The sequence below is a fragment of the Balaenoptera musculus genome, chromosome 5 (genome assembly GCF_009873245.2).
Source record: "Balaenoptera musculus isolate JJ_BM4_2016_0621 chromosome 5, mBalMus1.pri.v3, whole genome shotgun sequence".
In the NCBI taxonomy this organism is placed as follows: domain Eukaryota; kingdom Metazoa; phylum Chordata; class Mammalia; order Artiodactyla; family Balaenopteridae; genus Balaenoptera; species Balaenoptera musculus.
The window spans coordinates 90,526,737-90,547,654 of NC_045789.1; the positions used below are offsets into that span (position 1 = coordinate 90,526,737).

At 36.8% G+C, this 20,918-nt stretch overlaps 1 long non-coding RNA gene across 7 annotated transcripts in view; it reads right to left on the reverse strand.

Annotated features, from left to right (window-relative positions):
• LOC118895177 overlaps positions 1–20,918 on the reverse strand; it is a 221,101-nt gene that overhangs the window by 26,290 nt on the left and 173,893 nt on the right. The window lies entirely within an intron of this gene.

Below are 20,918 nucleotides of genomic sequence, written 5' to 3' on the forward strand. Positions count from 1 at the left end.
ACCACTATTATTCAACATAGTTTTGGAAGTGTTAGCCACAGCAATCAGAGAAGACAAAGAAATAAAAGGAATCCAAATCGGAAAAGAAGAAGTAAAGCTGTCACTATTTGCAGATGACATGATACTATACATAGAGAATCCTAAAGATGCTACCAGAAAACTTCTAGAGCTAATCAATGAATTTGGTAATGTAGCAGGATACAAAATTAATGCACAGAAATCTCTTGCATTTCTATACACTAATGACGAAAAATCTGAAAGTGAAATTAAGAAAACACTCCCGTTTACCATTGCAACAAAAAGAATAAAATATCTAGGAATAAACCTACCTAAGGAGACAAAGACCTGTATGCAGAAAATTATAAGACACTGATGAAAGAAATTAAAGATGATACAAATAGATGGAGAGATATACCATGTTCCTGGATTGGAAGAATCAACATTGTGAAAATGACTCTACTACCCAAAGCAATCTACAGATTCAATGCAATCCCTATCAAACTACCACTGGCATTTTTCACAGAACTAGAACAAAAAATTTCACAATTTGTATGGAAACACAAAAGACCCCGAATAGCCAAAGCAATCTTGAGAATGAAAAATGGAGCTGGGGGAATCAGGCTCCCTGACTTCAGACTATATTACAAAGCTTCAGTAATCAAGACAGTTTGGTACTGGCACAAAAACAGAAATATAGATCAATGGAACAGGATAGAAAGCCCAGAGATAAACCCACACATATATATGGTCACCTTATCTTTGATAAAGGAGGCAAGCATATACAGTGGAGAAAAGACAGCCTCTTCAATAAGTGGTGCTGGGAAAATTGGACAGGTACATGTAAAAGTATGAAATTAGAACACTCCCTGACACCATGTACAAAAATAAACTCAAAATGGATTAAAGATCTAAGTGTAAGGGCAGACACTATCAAACTCTTAGAGGAAAACATAGGCAGAACACTCTATGACATACATCACAGCAAGATTCTTTTTGACCCAGCTCCCAGAGAAATGGAAGTAAGACCACAAATAAACAAATGGGACCTAATGAAACTTAAAAGCTTTTGCACAGCAAAGGAAACCATAAACAAGACCAAAAGACAACCATCAGAATGGGAGAAAATATTTGCAAATGAAGCAACTGACAAAGGATTAATCTCCAAGATTTACAAGCAGCTCATGCAGCTCAATAACAAAAAAACGAACAACCCAATCCAAAAATGGGCAGAAGACCTAAATAGACATTTCTCCAAAGAAGATATACAGATGGCCCACGGACACATGAAAGAATGCTCAACATCATTAATCATTAGAGAAATGCAAATCAAAACTACAATGAGATATCATCTCACACCAGTCAGAATGGCCATCATCAAAAAATCTAGAAACAATAAATGCTGGAGAGGGTGTGGAGGAAAGGGAACACTCTTGCACTGTTGGTGGGAATGTAAATTGATACAGCCACTATGGAGAACAGTATGGAGGTTCCTTAAAAAACTACAAATAGAACTACCATACGACCCAGCAATCCCACTACTGGGCATATACCCTGAGAAAACCATAGGTCAAAAAGTGTCATGTACCACAATGTTCATTGCAGCTCTATTTACAATAGCCAGGACATGGAAGCAACCTAATGTCCATCGACAGATGAATGGATAAAGAAGTTGTGGCACATATATACAATGGAATATTACTCAGCCATAAAAAGAAATGAAATGGAGGGTATTTGTAATGAGGTGGATGGAGTTAGAGTCTGTCATACAGAGTGAAAGTAAGTCAGAAAGAGAAAAACAAATACAGTATGCTAACACATATATACGGAATCTAAGGAAAAAAAAAAAAAAGGCCATGAAGAACCTAGTGGCAAGACGGGAATAAAGACACAGACCTACTAGAGAATGGACTTGATGATATGGGGAGGGGGTGGGGTGAGATGTGACAGGGTAAGAGAGTGTCATGGACATATATACACTACCAAATGTAAAATAGATAGCTAGTGGGAAGCAGCCGCATAGCACAGGAAGATCAGCTCGGTGCTTTGTGACCACCTAGAGGGGTGGGATGGGGAGGGTGGGAGGGAGGGAGATGCAAGAGGGAAGAGAAATGGGAACATATTGTATATGTATAACTGATTCACTTTGTTATAAAGCAGAAGCTAACACACCATTGTAAGGCAATTATACTTCAATAAAGATGTTTTAAAAAAAAAAAGAAATGGTGGCCCAAAATCACGGAGGAAGATTTAAATTACATATAAATACAACTCTTTTTAGGAAGACAAGTAGGTGAATAATTCATTTTTATAATGATTTATATTAAAAATAGTTTACATAATCTGTCACTTGCAAACTTCAACTACTTAGAAGATTGGTATTTGACTTTAAAAATGATACACCAGTGGGGGCATTATTGCTACCTCTTCTCTTGTTCAAGAGTCTTCAAAGTGACATATCTGACAATCTGCAAATGGACATGGTCATCTTCCCTAACTTTTATGCTTTCAAATGCTCTTTATCAATCACTAAGTCCAGTGTCTTTATTGTTTCCTATTTCAAGCCATCATCAAAACCAGTGCATTAATTATCACTGTCTTCCCACTTTCCCTATCATAGTCTAGGCATAGTCTAGGTCTTCATCGTGGTATACCTGTATTTCTAACATTGGTCACTTTGGGCTACTTAGCATCCATTCCCCTGTTCTTGGTACAGTACCCTACTTTTGGCTCAGATACTAATTCTTCCACCTCACAGTCCACATGCCTCAGAGAAGCTGACTTCTATCCTCTCATAGAGGTGGGCCTTGTAAAATCTTAGCCATTTGGCCACAGCAAAATTATTTTGGGATGAGTACATGACCTAAGAGCCAGTCAAAATAAAGTCCAAGACTTTTTGGACTTTTTGGTTCCATGGTTGAGAGAAGAGGTGCACTTTGCTTTTCTGCATATATACAAAGGGTGTAGTAGCCCTTGGAGGTGCAGGTAGACATCTTGGGACCATAAAGAAATATCATTGCTGAACTTGGATTTAAGACTGAATAAATAGAGAAAAGAAAAGGAAAGAGAGAAACCAGGGAATATTTTGTGTTTGACTTCTCATATACCATTAGGCTCCTTAGTAATGAAGGAATATATGAAAATGTGAATAATATTTGTCTTTAATACAGTATTAAGAATTTTTGAAGTGCATCTATGTACATCATTTAATTTGAACAGCATCTTTCAATTACAAAAAGTAATTACATATTTTAATTTACTCTATACACATATATGTTATAATGAAAAGAGCAAAGATTTTTATGTCAAAATTAACTGAGATTTTCATCAGGCTTTGTTGTGTGTTCGTTGTACAATCTTTGGTAAATCACACACTCTCACAAATCAAAACTTTCCATATTTTAGAAATGGAACTGCCACATAGCATGATCAAATAGGAAGATATTTTCACTTTATATTTTATAATATTTATGTTTTCTAATGCATAAATATCAATGTAACTTTCAAAGTTTTAAAATAAAGCCAACTTTTAGACCATATTTTAAAAGATTTTTGCACACTTCTAATGTTTGAATCAAGAATGTATTTTTGGGGGCTTCCCTGGTGGCGCAGTGGCTGAGAGTCTGCCTGCCAATGCAGGGGACATGGGTTCGAGCCCTGGTCTGGGAAGACCCCACATGCCGCGGAGCAACTAGGCCCATGAGCCACAACTACTGAGCCTGCGCGTCTGGAGCCTGTGCTCCGCAACAAGAGAGGCTGCGACAGTGAGAGGCCCGCGCACCGCGATGAAGAGTGGCCCCCGCTCGCCGCAACTAGAGAAAGCCCTCGCATAGAAACGAAGACCCAACACAGCCAAAAATAAATAACAAATAAATTTAAAAAAAAAAAATGTATTTTTTTATTTCTTCATATATATATATATATATATATTTACTTTGCAAAGTAATACATATACATCATAGAAATACATATACATTGTAGTGTTACATGCAGGAATACATTATATATGTACAAATACATGAACATTGTCAAAAATTTAGAAAATACAGAGGAACTAGAAGAAAACTAATCCTGTCATTGAAATAATAAACATTGACAATATTTTAGCATATATCCTCCAATTTTTTTCTTTTTCTTTCTTTTTTTTTGTTGTTGTAAGAACACTTAACATGAGCTCAGCCCTCAACAAAATTTAAGAGTGCAATGCAGTATCGTTAACTGCAGGTGCAATATTATACAGCAGATCTCTAGAACCCTACTACTTGCTTAACTGAGACTTTATACTTGTTGATTAGTAACTCCACAAGGAATGTATTTTTAAACTGACATTTTATATACTAATTCTAAAAATGTGGTTTCACAAAGTATTTTTAGTAGTTTGTAGCCATATTACTTATTCCCATTATATAAAATCCTAAGACTGCCTTCTCTCTGTTGGTAGGAAAATCACATTATCTTTAAAGAATTTTATTCTCATGATTCTTTTAAAAAGCATTCAATATCTGATTTTTTTCTTGCCCAAATCAAAGCCAGACTTCATTATTTCCTATCACCATAATTTGTTTTGGTAGACATTACTAGTGTTCACCAATATCTGGTTCATTCTAATTTTCAGTCATCATGCAATTGGAGGAATTCATGAGACTAGATCTGGCCAGTGGCTGTGGTCAGATATAACATGTGAATTTCTGGGCAGAAGTAGAAAAGAGCTGGTCAATACCTTTCCAACTGTCTCTTGTTTCTCTACCACATTGACTGAGTAGATCATGTGTCTATGCAGGCATAGGATGATGGGATCTTCCTCAGCCTAGATGGCTGCCTTAGTAAGTGGAGGACAGTTGCCCTACAGTTGAGGCCTCAAGAGACAATTAAGCACTAATTTGTGAGGGCAAATTGACTTCTCTCTTACGCATCTAGAATGATGATCATATGTATCATCCTACAGAGAATTGAAAAAAAAACAGTTCTGTTGTGAAAAGCTGCCCTTAAAAAGGTACTAGACTTGCAGTGGACTTTGCCTGAATGAGAAATAAACTTTGCTGAGTTTAGCCACTGAGACTTTGATTTTTTTTTTTTTTTTTGGCTACTACAAAATAATGATGTCTATCCTAATACTGTTGTTTTAGGAAAATCCTACCTTGAATAACCATTTCAAATTGTTTCAGTGTGAGAAATCCCAAACCACATTTTTTTATATGCATGTAATTTAATTCTTCATATTACACCTCGAAATGGCCAAAATGCATCAGTTTTCTCTGTTCTCAGGGACCCACAGATTACATCTCCAGCTCTCTATACTCTTACAGCACTTATTTGTATTATTCTATTTATTTATATTACAATTTTCCTCTTGAAGTGTACTTGAGTAATATTTAGATAACTCTTATTATTCCAGCCTGAAAGAGCACATCCGTGATAGTCATAAATATGGTCTGTGGCTCTGAGTTTCCATTCAACGTAATTTCTAATATATAAGCATTCTAACTCCCTCTTTCTTCAGGCAGAGTCCCAAGTACCTCATGTGATTTCTTTGGCAGCCATTCAAATTCTGATAAAGCTACTAGTGCCGACCTCATCCCTACCAACTACCCTGAATCTGCTGCTTTTCTGCCTTGTGACTTGACCTTGACATTTCTGCTAGAATGTGACATTACTATCACTTCCCACATTGTTGTCACTTCCCTTTGTCAGTACCAATGGTCCTTTTTGAAATAAAGGGGTCCCTCTGTCTGCATCCCCACCCAGTATTACCAATGAATACTAAGAGAAAACTTAACTCAGTGTTTTGGGTTAACTCACAGTGTAGGGGTGTCTTTAATGTTCTTTCATTAGCAATGAGCTATTGATCCTAAGATTAGGAAATATGGCTTAATTATGATTTTCATTGGATGGTGGCACTTAGATTGCTGGGAATACATAGTGCTCAGTCTAGATAACCTCAAAGAATGTGGCAGAACTGAGCTTGCTCTCATAGACCTAACTAGGAGAAAGAGATGTGAGAGTCAGGCAAAACACAGATGTGGGAGAATCAAAGTGGGAAAAGAGGAAGACAAGCCATACTATTTAAAATATAACGAGTTTGAGGTAACTGTGATGAAATTGGGGACACTAGTCAGTGGTTTAGAAAAATAGAAAAACACATAGCTTTAGCAGTCAGCAATATAAATGAAACTGTGGAAGTATATATATGAGGATTTTCTATCTATCTGATTAGTTACAAGGAACTGCCACACCTGAAAACGTGGCTAACTAGATACCCAAAAAGTTTTCTGCTATGAAACATCTAAGAGTATTGAATTGTAATATAATAATCATCTTTAAAAATACATAGCTGAGCTTGCAAGTAAAAAGAGGTTTCTCTAGGGGGACAAGATCATAAAAGAAGTTGAAAATAAGAAAATAAGTGGGGTGATGAAGCTATACCTACCCTGACTGCATGTATAAATCTTCTGTCACCCAGAGACTTGTGTTTCAGTGATGTTGGGCTCACTCAAGCTACGGATTTAGAATTAGAAGCCAGAGTCCTTAAGGGGCCATGTGAAAGTATGGACCACAAGAAAAAAAATCTGCCTGAAAGGAAAGAGAGAAACAAAGGAAACATATATTTTAGCTCAGACTTAGATGAACACAAAAGTTTCTCTTGAGAATTTATTAAAATCAAGCCATCCTTCAAGCGGAGTTGGAATTATTTGTACTATTTATATGATCTGACAAACTATATGCTAAAAAATAATGAATTCAAAATGATTTCAGGTTAGTAGAACCCTAGTGTGTCAAGCAGAAGCAAACATAGATATTCTCTGGAAAAATGTGCTCTAATAGAACGCTTGCAGAATTTCTCCAGATAAAGCCCAACCATTTGAACAAGAATTTGTGATTCAAAATTAATAACACAAAGGGAAACAGGCCACTAGAATAAAAGTCAGAAGAATCAACCAATAATAGAAGTAGACTTCCCAGGAACTTCTGATACTGAAATTCCCAGCTACAAAATTTAAATAAGCATTTTTTAAAAATAAATAAAAAGTAGAATTGAAACATAGCAAGAAGTTAGACTATCAAAAGCAGAGTTGAAAAAACAGAAATTCTCAAAATAAAAAAGTGTAATCATTAAAATTATAAACCTCAGTAAAGGTGTTAAATGTAAGATTAATCACAGCTGAAGAGAGAATTAGTAACCTGGAAGAAACCTGAAAAAAAATACCTAAAATCCAGCACAAAGGAGCAGAGGTATCAAGTATGAAAGATTGTTTTAAAATATGGAAGGTAATGAGGTCATATGCTTCTAAATGGAGTTTCAGAAGGAGAGAATACAAAGAAGGAGCTAGAGACAATATTTGAAGGGTTAATAGCTGTGAAATGCTCAAAGATTCTAATTCTCAGTGTGGGAGACTGCTCTTGGCACAGTAACCTAGTTTTTCAAGCCCCCCTGCATTTAGGAGAGCCATTCAACTAGTTCTCAGAAAAAGAATGTAAGCAGAAAAAAAATGAAATGGTCATTTTCTGACTTATATAGTTACAAGTAGGTGCACATTTCCCATTCCCAATTTCTCTCTCTCTCCACTAAACATGATGAAGTCATGTCAGACTTGAAGAAACCTGGATTTTGGAGTTCTTCCTTAGAGGACAATAGCCCAGGAAAGCCACTACCCAGGAACATCTGCATTGAAATTTGCATGAGCAAGAAATAATACTTGTAGTATGTTAAATCAATGACTCTGGAGGTTATTTGTTACAGCAGCTAGTATTAATTACCCTGACTGAGACACAGGAAAACCAGTGAATCTTAAGCATGGTAAATAAGAAATACTTATGGGGACTTCCCTGGTGGCACAGTGGTTAAGAATCCACCTGCCAATGGAGGGGACACGGGTTTGAGCCCTGGTCCGGGAAGATCCTACAAGCCATGGAGCAACTAAGCCCATGCGCCACAACTACTGAGCCTGTGCTCTAGAGCCCATGAGCCACGACCACTGAAGCTCACGCACCTAGAGCCCGTGCTCCGCAACGAAAAGCCAACACAATAAGAAGCCCGCACACTGCAACGAAGAGTAGCCCCTGCTCAATGCAACTAGAGAAAGCCCACGTGCAGCAACGAAGACCCAATGCAGCCATAAATAAAAATAAATAAATAAATAGAAATATTATGTATATCAGACTAAAACAATAAGAAAACAACAAAAGTAAAGAATAATCTTAATCAGAAACCAAGTTCTATATATTCTTCCTTTGATATATCTCTCAAAGTTGACTACTTTTTCCTGTCTCCATCACAAATCCCTAAATCAAAGCATCTGTTATCCTTCCCATGAAACACTGAAAAAGCTTCCTAACTGATCTCCTATCCTCCACTCCTGTCCCTCTTCCAATTCTTTCCTCATCTATAAGAAAGTAAGATCTTTAAGAAGTGGAAATCCACTATTACAATATTTCTGCTGTAAAATTTAAATGGACTTCCATTTCTCCTGGGTATGGTTCAGACTTTATAACATAATTTTCAAGGCTTTCATCAATGTGACTAAGCCTACCTCACCGATTTCATCTCTTGCTATTCTTCTCATTGTCTCTGACCATACCAGACTTACTTTATTTCATTTAATGAGTCATTCTCTCATTTCCAGGTGTTCTAGCATTCTGTTTATTTACTTGAAATACTTTCCTTTTCACCTAAATATCTTTTATGCATTCTTCAGGTCTCAATTCAAATGTCCTTTCACCTGAGAAGTTTCCTCAGATAACCAAGATTAGTTTCAATCTTTGAGTTTCACTTTGGAAGCATTCAGAATCCTCCCACAGTAGATCTGATTTACTTCTACTTTTGAAGCATTTACCATTATAATAATTATTGGTTTATTCTGATTCTGGGATTGAACCTTAGTTTGTGTCTTAGGGATTGGGTTTATAAACTTCTTGATGTCAGTATACTGAATATAGTTGCCAGTGCATAGTAATGCTCAGTAAATATTTCTAGAATGAGGTTGAATAAATGGATGAATGAACCAAAAGAACAGAATAAGATCATGTTTCAGGAATTTTTCTGCTTGTTTGAAAGACTGGTATTTGATCTTGGTCTCTGTCAGAAAAATAATCAAATCTTGGTAATTAAAGTAAAAAAATGTCATCTCTCATAATTTGCTCTAAGTATTAATGGACTTCAGATGCACAAAATTGTGTTAACCACAAACCTTAGTACATTTGGATTGTGAATAGTAGTATATTCATGTTCCTCACTCACTTATTTGCTTATTTGCTTATTTGTTTGTTGGTTTATTCATCTACTCATGCATGAATTCCTGCATCCAATTGTAGTGGTATTATAATGAAAATTTGTGAATGCAGTATCCAACCTAAGACTTGAAACACTCTCCTTGCCTTCTGACTTGCCCACTCTCTGATGTAAGAACTATCCTGGGTCTTGTGTTTATCATTTTTTTTGTTTCATAGAATTATATTATTATGTGCACAGATATACCTCAAGTATATGTGTTTACTTTAGGTCCTAATTTTAACTACAATAAAGGGTATTTTTCAGCATGTCATCTGGGACATTTTTGCTCAGTATCCTATTATTGAAATTAATTCATGTTTTTGCATGTAGCTGAGTTTATTTATTTTGCTGCTGTTTAATATTTCATTATATAAATATATTCATTATAATTTATTTATTTATTCTTTGTCCTATTAGTGGGCATTTAGTTGTTTCCAGTCTTTTGCTTTTATGCATAGCACTTCTTATGGACATTCTCATACATGCCTTTTATGGTAAATGTGGAAGTATTTCTCTTGGGTCTATATGTAAGAGTGGAACTACTGGGCCATGAGAGACAATGCCAACTTGTCTTCCAATATGTCTATATGAGAAATGTGTTTGAGATCATGTTGATTTACAATCTATCAGACACTTGGTATTAACAGACAATTTTTGCCAATTAAGTTGTTATAAAATTTATTTCCCGGTGGTCTTGTTTTATATTTTCCTTTGCTTTCTGTTATTATAAAATATTCAAAATCAAAATGACCTATTTGCAAGTTAGTGACCTCCTTGCTTTTGAAATGGTCAAAGATTAATTAGATATTCAATTGATAGGGTTTCTTCTTTGGGCCAGGCTTAGACCATTCATCATTCATTCAACAAACATAATTTAGCATCATGTTGGGTTCTGAGGACATAGGGAACAAGATAAGCCTGGGTGCTGCTGTCATGGAGAAAGACTCTAAGAGTCAATTATTAATGTGATGAGTACTATGAAGAAGTGTAGCGAGCTATAGAGTGAATAACATAAATATCTGTTCTGATCAGAAGCTGGGAAGGATGTAAGGAAATGTTTCCCATAGTAAGTGACCCCAAAAGCTTAAACCTGAATTATGCATAATTTTACCTAAGAGATAGGAGATCAGGGATTTTGTGGAAGGGCTCTCCTCAATAGAGGAAGTATCATGTGAAAACACTGTCTTAGATTTCTGTCTGCATTTCCTCTCTCCTAAGGCTTAAACAGAATTCTAGGGTCCAAGGCAGAAATTAGTGCCTCAGCAGCCATGTTTATGTTCTCCCAAACTTTATTTCTCCCAGACAGGGCTTCCTCTACCAAAGGAACCAAAATGTAGCCTCCAGCTGGGGCCTTGTACTACAATCAAAACATAATGATTATTGAGCATCTCTGAGAAAGAAATGCAAACTTCAGAAAACAGGTTGGGGAGTAGACCTCACATAAGATTGGCTCTTACATGAGAGCAATCTTAACACTTCTAATGCGTTTTTAATAATATGTATTAACATATATAATATATTAAATATACAATTAGTATATGATATAGATAATTTCAATATTTCTAGTCACGTATATGCCCTCTCTTATTCTGGGGACTAATTCTATGTTTTTCATTTTTGAGTTGTTTTCAACTCAAGATGCTAAGAAATTAAAAGGTTGTGAACCTACTACAGAAAGGTTTTTTTTTTGAGGGGGGGGCTCCTAACAGCAGAAAATACTCATTAAATAATCAACAATATTTTGGGGAACCTACTAGATATTTATTGCTATTCTCTGATCTGAAATAAACCAGACAAACATAAGATGCCATATTTGAATCTCATCTTGTTGGGTGTATTTATTCACATATATGTGTATACTTTTATTTAAAAACTTTATACACTATATAAATATACACATAATTAATTTTAATTTAATATATGTACTCTAAAAATGTATATTATTTATATATTAAGCTTTCTTTTCTGAGGCCTTAATTTGGAAAATTGAATTTGTTCTGTCCTATTATAAAGCCTATGCATGGCCTTCTAATATTCTTTGTGAAATCTATTTGACAATAACAAACTTGTTCTCCTTTAATCCTTGGGACAAACAGTAATTTCTATTTATTTAAGTCTTAGTTTTCTGACTATTAATGTGCAAGGGGTCACACTGTGAAATAAAAGCTTAACAAATGTCCTCTTTGGAATATCAATGAGTTATCTTTAATCATTACAAGGAAAACGCAAAGATTCTTTGAAAAAGTAAATACTAAACTGTCATAAAACTCATTTTGGAAAAAAAGAAATGAAAACATATTCATTTGACACTGCCTGGCTTACAGCTTGTTTTCAGGCATGGCACGGCAGCTATAAATCTGGAAGTCACCTTACAGCTCCTAAAATAATAAAGTCCCTTCACCACCACTCCATTCCACAGATAAGGAGACTGAGGCCAGGAAAATCAGTATGAATCCAAAGTCACACAGCAACTTGATGCAAAGTCAAGCTTAGAATCCATGGCTTTTGACACCCGATTGACTGCTCTTTTCACTATACTATGGTTTATCCCTGATAAGCAATTTCATCCCAGAAAAGTGTTTATGTCCATAGTGAAGCATTAAAAGATTAAAAAAAAAAAAATTGGATTGGTGGAGTGGGCATCTTTTTCTTGAAAATTTTCTTGAACTGGCATATCTGCCTGCCTACTATACCACCCCCCACACACTTACCCACTCATATATACAAATACAAACACACATAAATGATTGTGAGATACTGAAGGATGAGGCAGTCTCTTAATCCTTGTGATCCCACAGGAAAGAACCTAGTTCCTTGCACATAATTAAGCTGAACTGAAATTTTCTAAGCACATTTTAGCATCCCTAAAGCACCCAAGTGTACCTGTTGTATATAGTAAGCTGCTTTTTACACTCTTCATTTTCATCCTCTCTCCTATTTTGTGTTGGGATGCGTGGCTGTCTGGTGTGAGCAAAGGAGTTCAGAATTTGAAGTCAGACAAAACTGGACTGTAATATTTACTTAAGTTTTACGACATGTGCTACATTGGAGAAGTTAATATTTTAACATTAAGCATTCAGTTACCTGGCCCTAGTTCTCAAGTAGGCTATTGTACAAGTAGTTGTGTGGGCTGTCAGTTTCTGTCCATATACTCTCAGGCCTTATTTCTGTGCACACCAGCCTAACTTCTAACTCGTAGTATCTTCATCTTTTTGCTAAGGGATTATGTACACAGCAGGCTGATGGTGCCCTGGAATTATCTCCTGTCCACCAACACTCTTGCACCATTAGCAATAGCCCCTCAAAACAGCGATGAGTGGATACTGGTGTATAAATAATCAGCTCCCTCACCCTCCATTTGAAACAACTGAGACATATGTTTGACATTGATTTCCAGAGTTCCTCAGCTGATTTATGTTCCGGTTGCCAAAATGGTAACTTGTATGAGGATGCACACTTTATTGGCTTTCCTCCTTCCCCTGACTCATTTCTCCACTCCCCTACCAGAGTTGCCTGGACTCAGCTCCCTAATAAACTATTTGTACTCAGATTCTTGTGTCAGCATCTGCTTCTGAGTGAACTCAAATACTGAGACAGACAAGTGAATAGACCATTACAAAACAATGTGTGAAGTTCTATGGGAAAGTTAACTCAACATTGTAAATCAACTATACTTCAATAAAATAAAAAAATATATATATATAAAAGAGAGTTAAGAGTGGGATTTTGCAGAAATATTGATATTTAATACACGTTGTAAGGGGTTTTGTTCAAAGAACATTTCCTGGTGTAGGTGGTATTTAAGTTGCATTTTTTTTTTTTTTTTTTTAGCCACACCGCATGGCTTGCAGGATCTTAGTTCTCTGAACAGGGATTGAACCTGGGTGCCCTGCAGTAGAAGCACGGAGTCCTAACCACTGGACCACCAGGGAATTCCCCTTGAGGTGCATTCTTGAAAGTATGAAGAGGTTAGCTAGACAACCAAAAGATGGAGGGTTCCAGTAAGGAGGAATTACAAGTACAAAGTCTTGGAGGCAAGAGACAGTATGTCATCATGTTTAAGGAGCTGAAAGTGGTCAGATGTGCCTGAAAAAAAAAGAGTGAGCATTAGGGGTAAATGATGAGAAGAAAGCCTGTAGAGGTAGGTAAGGGACAGACCAGAAAGACTTTTATGACCTAACCAAGGAGATGCTCCTTTAGGCAAGAGTCATAAAGAGGCATTGTGGGAAGTTAAGCAAAGCAGTGATATCAGATTTCTGTTTCAGAAAGATTCACATTTGATAGCACTGGGGAGAATAGATTGCAGGGATCAAGATAAAAAGCTGGAAGACCCATTAGAAGCCTGTGGCAATAAGCCAGGTAAGAAATGATATGAATCTGAACAAAGTTAATGGTAGAGTAAAAGAAGAGAAAGGACAGATCTCAGAGATATTGTCTGCATCACATCAACAGGACTTTTTGACTGATTGACTATGCAGGATAATGGGAAAGCTAGAATTTGAGAATGACTCCCAAGTGTCTGGCATTGGTGATTGAGTCAACTGATGCAACTGAAGTGGTAGTCACAAAGGGAAAGGTATGGCATGACACTGGGTAATGCCAACATTTAAGGGGCAGGCGGAGAAAGAAGAATTCCACTAGGAGACTGAAACATTGGCAAGAATTGAGACGCCAGCTGCGCGGCATAAGGACCACCAAAACCTATTCATGTGCCCACAGCACACTTAGTAATTCATCACAGATCTCTTTCACTTCATCCTCTGATTTAGCCTAGAATCTTCCTCAACTCAGCACACTTGGAGTAGCAAGGGTCATAACTACTACAAAAAGCTGTTGTGTGGATTAAATAAGATAAATATGTGAAGCACTTAGCATACCACTACACAAGTTGGCCAGAACCTAATAAAATATATATACCAAATGATAGGGGTGAATGCATATAACTTGGTCATAAGAGATGGGGCAGGGAAAGCTGAGGGAATTCTCTTCTGAGAGTCTTTATTTCTCTGAAGTAGGCATTCAGGCTATCTATAAAGAGGAACAGAGGAAGTGGTAGGGGAGAAGCATGAGGAAATTGGAGATAGTTCCAGATAGCTATTGTAGGAAATGGGTACAGGAGCTGACAAAAGACCCACACAGGAATTTTAGGGAACTGCTGCAGACCTGGATGAGGCTGGACACAATAAATGACTTATCCTAAATAAAAAGTTTTGAATCATGGTCTCATTTTCCTTCAAATGTGAGACATGAAAAAACAAACAAACACACACTACATTAGCAAAAAGGAAAAAAGGGAAACAATGCTCATAGGTAAAATAATCACTATGCTACGTGTGTTACATAAATTACATCAACTTCACAGAAACTACCTGAGTAGGATATTATTATTTCCAGTTTTTATATGAAGAAACTGAGGCTACAGTTTTTATACCAATCACCCAAGATCACATTTGTAGTAACTGGCAACACTGGGATGGAATTCAGGTCAGCCTAGAACCTAAGTCTCTGCTATTGGCAGACATATCCTTAATGTGGAATCCACATCTCCATTTTTTATAATTGCTGATGTATTTCAGCTTCTTTCTTCTCTGTTCTGACATTTCACTACTCATATTTAAGGGAATTCCTTCATAGTCAGCTATGAAGTAGACACTGAATTGCTGTTAATGATTTCAAACCAGCCTTCGTTGTCATGTTGTTTTTTTCTTCTCTTGTGGTTGTGGAGTATTTGATCTACTTCAATTGAATTTGATTTAATGCAAAAATTAAAATAAATGCCTTTGTCAGCAGAGATGAATATTCCAAAACAAAAGACATTTTAATACCATTTTAATATTCACATTTTTTATTCTTTTCTCTGTTCTCTGCTCTCCCTCTCCCTTCCCTCCTTCTTCTCTCTCTCTCTCTCTTTCTCTCTCTCTCTTTCCCCCTCTCTCTCTCTCCCTCTCTCTCTCTCTCTGCAAGTGATTCTCATTATACACATTCACTATGTCTATAAAATCTCCACAAAAACTGAATCAATGAATTACGAACCACTGCTCCTAGGAGAAATACAGAGTTAGGTTCCTATGAGACTCTGGTCACAATATTTTTGTCAACCCATAAATACATTACCATGTTTTATCTGTATTTCTGTTTAAAAACACCTTATTCAATAATATTGTTGATTCATTATCACTGAACTCACAGCGAGCTGCACTGTAGCTCCTGCCTGAACGAAGCTTACCTGACACATGTATTTTCTCCCTATGGCACATCACAGCCTTCTTGCACTCATGAACACTAGACAGTGCTGTGCTTGGGGACAATTTTAAATGGCGAAATCACCAAAAAAAAAAGCACACAAAAATATGAAAAATGTGGCCCTAAATAGACCATGAAAGGACGCTTATTTATAGTATGAGAGTTGAAACAAGGAAACAAAACATCACCATGTTAGACTTAGCTCAGACATCAGCAACTCACATTTTATCCACTCTGTGCAGGTTTGTGAATGACCAAAATATACCATGAGTATTGATTGTGAGGTTTCAAATACATTTTAACAAGTTGACAAGTTCACAAATACAAAATCTGTGAATAATGAGGACTGGCTCTGTGTGTGTATGTGTTTGTCACAAATTTAAAAGCTATCCCAACTTCCAGCTAATATTTCTTTATGTATCAGAAACTGTCCCATGCCACAAACAGAAAGGACTGTGTATTGATGGAAAGTTCCATGTGAAGTTTCCTTGGGAAAGGATCCTTAGAAAATCTTGTGAAGTTTGGAAACTATTAGAGAATAAACTCCTAACATTTGACCTGCTTTCTTTTTTCTTTTAATAATATGTCTCCTTTGAACTGCCTTCTTTCCATGAATTTTTATATCTTTGCATCTCTTTCAACAGCAGAATGTCAAAAGGATGACTACATTCTGTGCACATAAAGCCAAAGTACAACACCGGACGGGAAAGAACTTGAAATTTGTTTAAAGCATTTCTGCTTTTGCCAGAGCATTAGAAACTAGTTTTTGGCTTTTACTTTTTAAACAGTGATTGTCAGGATATACTAATATACATTTTTAACCAATCCTTTAGATTATGGCACTTCTGTCCTTCAACATTTTGCCTGCTGGAGTCAGAGGCTCAACGTCTCTGGTGAGCACAGTAGCAAAGAGGATATAAACTCTGCAGTAATGCATCCCCTTCACCTTCAAAAACAAAGTAGAGTATCTTGGACTCTATTCCTGGACCTATTGCTGTCCTAATGAGTCATGTTTTGTGTAAAAATTGTAATGACTCTTTTGCTGCAAAACAATTGTAGAAGCCGTAAATGCTTTGGGGTTCTCAGTGAGCTTCCTCTCAGATATTCAGAAGTCCCCATCTTCATGTCATCGTGCAGCCAAATTATCTTCTTTTGCTGTATCTTAGGTATAATGGTCAAATTCTTTCCATCCATTGCCTAAATAATTTCATATCAAAATAGATTATATGTCCATTAGGGCTTGATATTTAAAATCTCTTTTCAAGAACTCTCTATCCTCTAGCTAGCTTCACTGAGTAGGAATGGTATGGTAAAAGCCACTCCAAGTGTATCTTCAGAGCCCATGATATTATCGTACAATAAGTTATCAGCCCTAGGCTCTACCCTCCCCAAACACTGAGGCCTTATTCATTAGGAACAACTCACCCCTCTAGTGGAAGGATGTGGGTATTGCAGATTGAGTTCTGACAAATAGCTAACTGAGCTTAAGGCTGGAAGAACCCCTACAGCGTTTTTTTATTGTAAGATTCCCCTTTTTCTGCTGATTTTATTAAATATAAGCCAAAAGAGAAATCTCTTTAAAATGTTCATTTGCTTTCTTATGTTTATACACCGGAAAATGCTTAGAGCTATAAAGAGGCAATACTAGCATTTGACTAATAGAGTTCTGTTTATATTCATCTCCATTTTTCCCTTGTTCAGAGTCAAATAGAGATTGATTGAAAAAATGGTGTGTTGCATACTTTACAAAGTTAAACAGTAACAGAAGATAGCTTTTCTCATATGCTTCCTATAAACAGTTAGGTTATGTTAAAATCCACAATTTGGCACCAAAGGGGAAAACTGTTCAGCTGAACTGGATTATAATGGGAAAACAACGATATCACTACCGGTAAATACCGGTAGCTATAGTGGGAGTGACGTGAAAATTCTGATTTCAGCTCTGCTATTGTGATGTCCTTGTCAGTAAAAATGTTGGAGTTGAAAAATGCTTCCAAAGATTTACTAGCTCAAAAGTCTGGAGGGGTGGAAGAATCTGTCCAAAGTCGCACATTTAGTGGCCAAGCATGAGTCCATTTCTCCTGATTCAGAAATTAACAACTCTTCCTAACACACCATCCTGGTAATCACGGCATGACTTTGAAGTCTGGCTGAATGAGTTTGAATCCCACCTCGACTGTGGACCGTCTGGATGATCATAGACAAGATCCTTAACCACTCCGCACTTTTCTCTTCTTATCTGTACAGTAGGGGTAATGGGAATGCCCATCTCAGAGATGCTTTTGCAAGGATTGAAAGGAGATGTTGCAGGAAAATTATTTATCATAGGACATAATGCATAATATGTACTCAGTATGGGTTGACAATAGCTCCTATTAGGATTATTACTACTATGGGCTTTTCTCTCTGCTGTTTCGGAACGTTCTAAAAACAGAACTGCTTTTCACTCCCAGGAGTAAATGAGTATGTAAATTAGGGAAATCTAAGTCTTTGTATTTTATTCCATTACTCATAAGTATTTCAGTGCTATGAGAGCATTACTAATCTTCCCCTTCATTTATGCAGTGATATAAGGGTGATAACAGCTGTTTTAAGAGAGAATTTTGATTTTTTTTCAGAGTATCATATGCATTGCCTCTATTAAGCCAGATTTGTAAAATAATTCTAGTATAATTTAGATACTGTGGTATATTAGAAACCAAAGATTATAAAGTGTAAATGAGATTTTTTTTTTCTGCTGCTGACATCGTAACAGTTTTTACAGGGCCATTATCACCTCAATGGATACGGATGTCATGCAGTCATTATCTTCAGATCATAACGAGGTGGACCATTAGTGCTTCCTTCAGAGACCTTATGGTCTTGAGATGTTAATGAGCCTTTGGGGAACCCTAAATCCTGGGATGGTTGGGAGGGTACTCCAGACCATAACAGAACCTTCTTTGCAATGACAATGGATCCTGTCAATTTCTATTAAGGAGCTTCTTAATTCCCCAATCATTAAGATAGTGGAAGGACTTATTATACTAGCCTATAATTAAGGAAGCTTTCAGCCATAAATCCCTTCGGTAGAGTCCTTCCTTTTATTCAATATGGAATGAATAAAAGGTAAGTCTTCCACAGGACGAACAATGTAGACATCATCCATCTCAGGAAAAATCTTGTAGAATGAGAATTCTCTCTGGTTTCCCCCAAAACCTTCAGCCTCTACTCACTCCTTTATAAAGGCACAGAACAAGTGAGAGCCCTTGAGTAAAAACTAGAGGTCCCCAGCAATGGCCCAGTGGGCATCTCTTGTCACAACTGTCATTTGGATTGGACGGTGTTCGAGTATTTATGCTAGGCATTATGACAGAGAAACACACAAGCTCAAAGCGCTATCTCTGCCCTTAAATAATTCACAAACTGATTGAAAAGAGTGAATAAGAAAGGTATAGTAATGACATCAGAATTCAAGGCAACAACACAGAGAGGAACACAGGCAGTACCAGAATGATTTTCCAACAGTGGGTACAGAGAGTATGTGCTATGAATTAAATGACAAACTACCCATAGAAGTTGATGCTTCATGAGTATTGCATCCTATTTTAGAGGAGGATGAGTTCAATAGGACTTGTTTACTATTGACCTTATTTCTTTATGCCTCAGTTTCTCAATAACTAAATGACTGGATTAACATCCTGCTATAAACTATAACCAGAAAATCAAATGATCATGTTACATTTTTTTTGTTATTTTCTATACAAGGAAGTAGTGATCCCTGGCATGCTGAAGTGATAGGTGCTATAGAAATATTCAGATAGGGAGAGATACAGGCTTCATTACAAGTGAGGTTTACTATCATAACCCAAAATTTATTACTTAAAAAAAAGCAGGGAGCCAAATAAGAACAGAAATTATGTGCTGCCATAAAAATTAAAAATGAAAGAATCCAACCCGTTGACCTTGAATGTACAGAAACTTGAAGTTCCCTCATTCTTTTTGATAATCCCGGACTTTTCATCTAAATTTCATTCGACCTCAAGCAGACCTGCATTTGGCTTATTACTGAAATTTCATTGCTGAAATTTTCCCATGTAAGAAGTTTTCTAATCAGAAGTTAAATTTATAGAAAATCTCCACTATATTGAAGAAGAAATAAATGTCTGCTTCTGCATTTTCTGCTTTGGGAATTTGAGTTAGTTTTATTGTGGTGTTTCCAAATCAGGTCTTCTTCAGTACCAGCAGGGGAAAGAATCACACAGCACTCCATCTCAGAGTGAAAGCCCTGAATGAACTGAAGATTTATAAAGGGGTCTGAGCTTTGCTTTAAGTTGTTAATAAGAAACTCCTGGGTTTCAGTCTCTCATTTAAGGTAACTGGTGCTTTAAGGGCATTCAGAAACCAAGGTCTATGATACGATATTTGAGACTTTCTTTATTGTTCTATTTAAGTTCCTTGAGGCAATTCATCTTTTTGGTTGTCATTGTTTCTCCTCTGCTTCTAATCACTTCGTATTTGACTGTCATGTCAGGGAAATCTGCATAGCTCTACTAAGCCCTAAAGATAGGTGCAGTAAGCTAGCTGGCTTGAACATTTTCAGCCTCCAAGGGCATTTCACTAGCATTCCTCAAGTTTATCCATCATATTTACCCCTCCTACTTCTCAAAACAGGAAAGGCCTTTACAATACTGACCACTCTCCGCTGTGCTAACTGCCCAATGTGAGCATACAGCCTTCTGGTCACAAAGTTTCTTGAAAGGAAATGTGAAAAGCCAAACAACAATAACAGCAGCAAAAGGGAGTGAGGCACTTGGATTCTTGCTCCCTGCCTGCTTCCTGGATCCTGGATATGTGCTCATACACACACATACACACACACACACACACCCCACATATGGTTTTTCCTCCCTCTACTCATACCCCTCTGCCCTCCTGCAAAGAGCAGCTCTGTGGAGAGAGGCTTTCATTTAGAAATTCAGAGAGCATTTCAGAATTCCATTGACTATCTGAATAAGCCCCAAGTATACACAAGCTCTGACTCAGGAACTGAGCTTCTTCTCCTTAAAGGATAGCTCTGTACTCTTAACAACTGCACAAGCAACCTTTGTCTGCATTATCCAAGAGTGTGCCCCCTTGTTTCAGTCTTCAGATGTGGGTGATGTGCATCTATGAGAGATATATACTGGAGCTGTGAAAAAATGATCTGACATTAGTCCCAGATCAAATTAGAGATTAAAAAAAAAAAAACTCAACCAAATATAAGCCCTTGAAGGGCAGATGTAAATTGGATAAGCTTCCATATTACAAGACTAACAAGAAAGAATTCTGAGACAAGAATGAAAAGCAGAATGCATCCACTCTAAGTTGCTGGTGAAGGAAAAGAAAGAGCGAAACTTGGGCTCATGGGTTGCTTTTCTTGCTTATACAG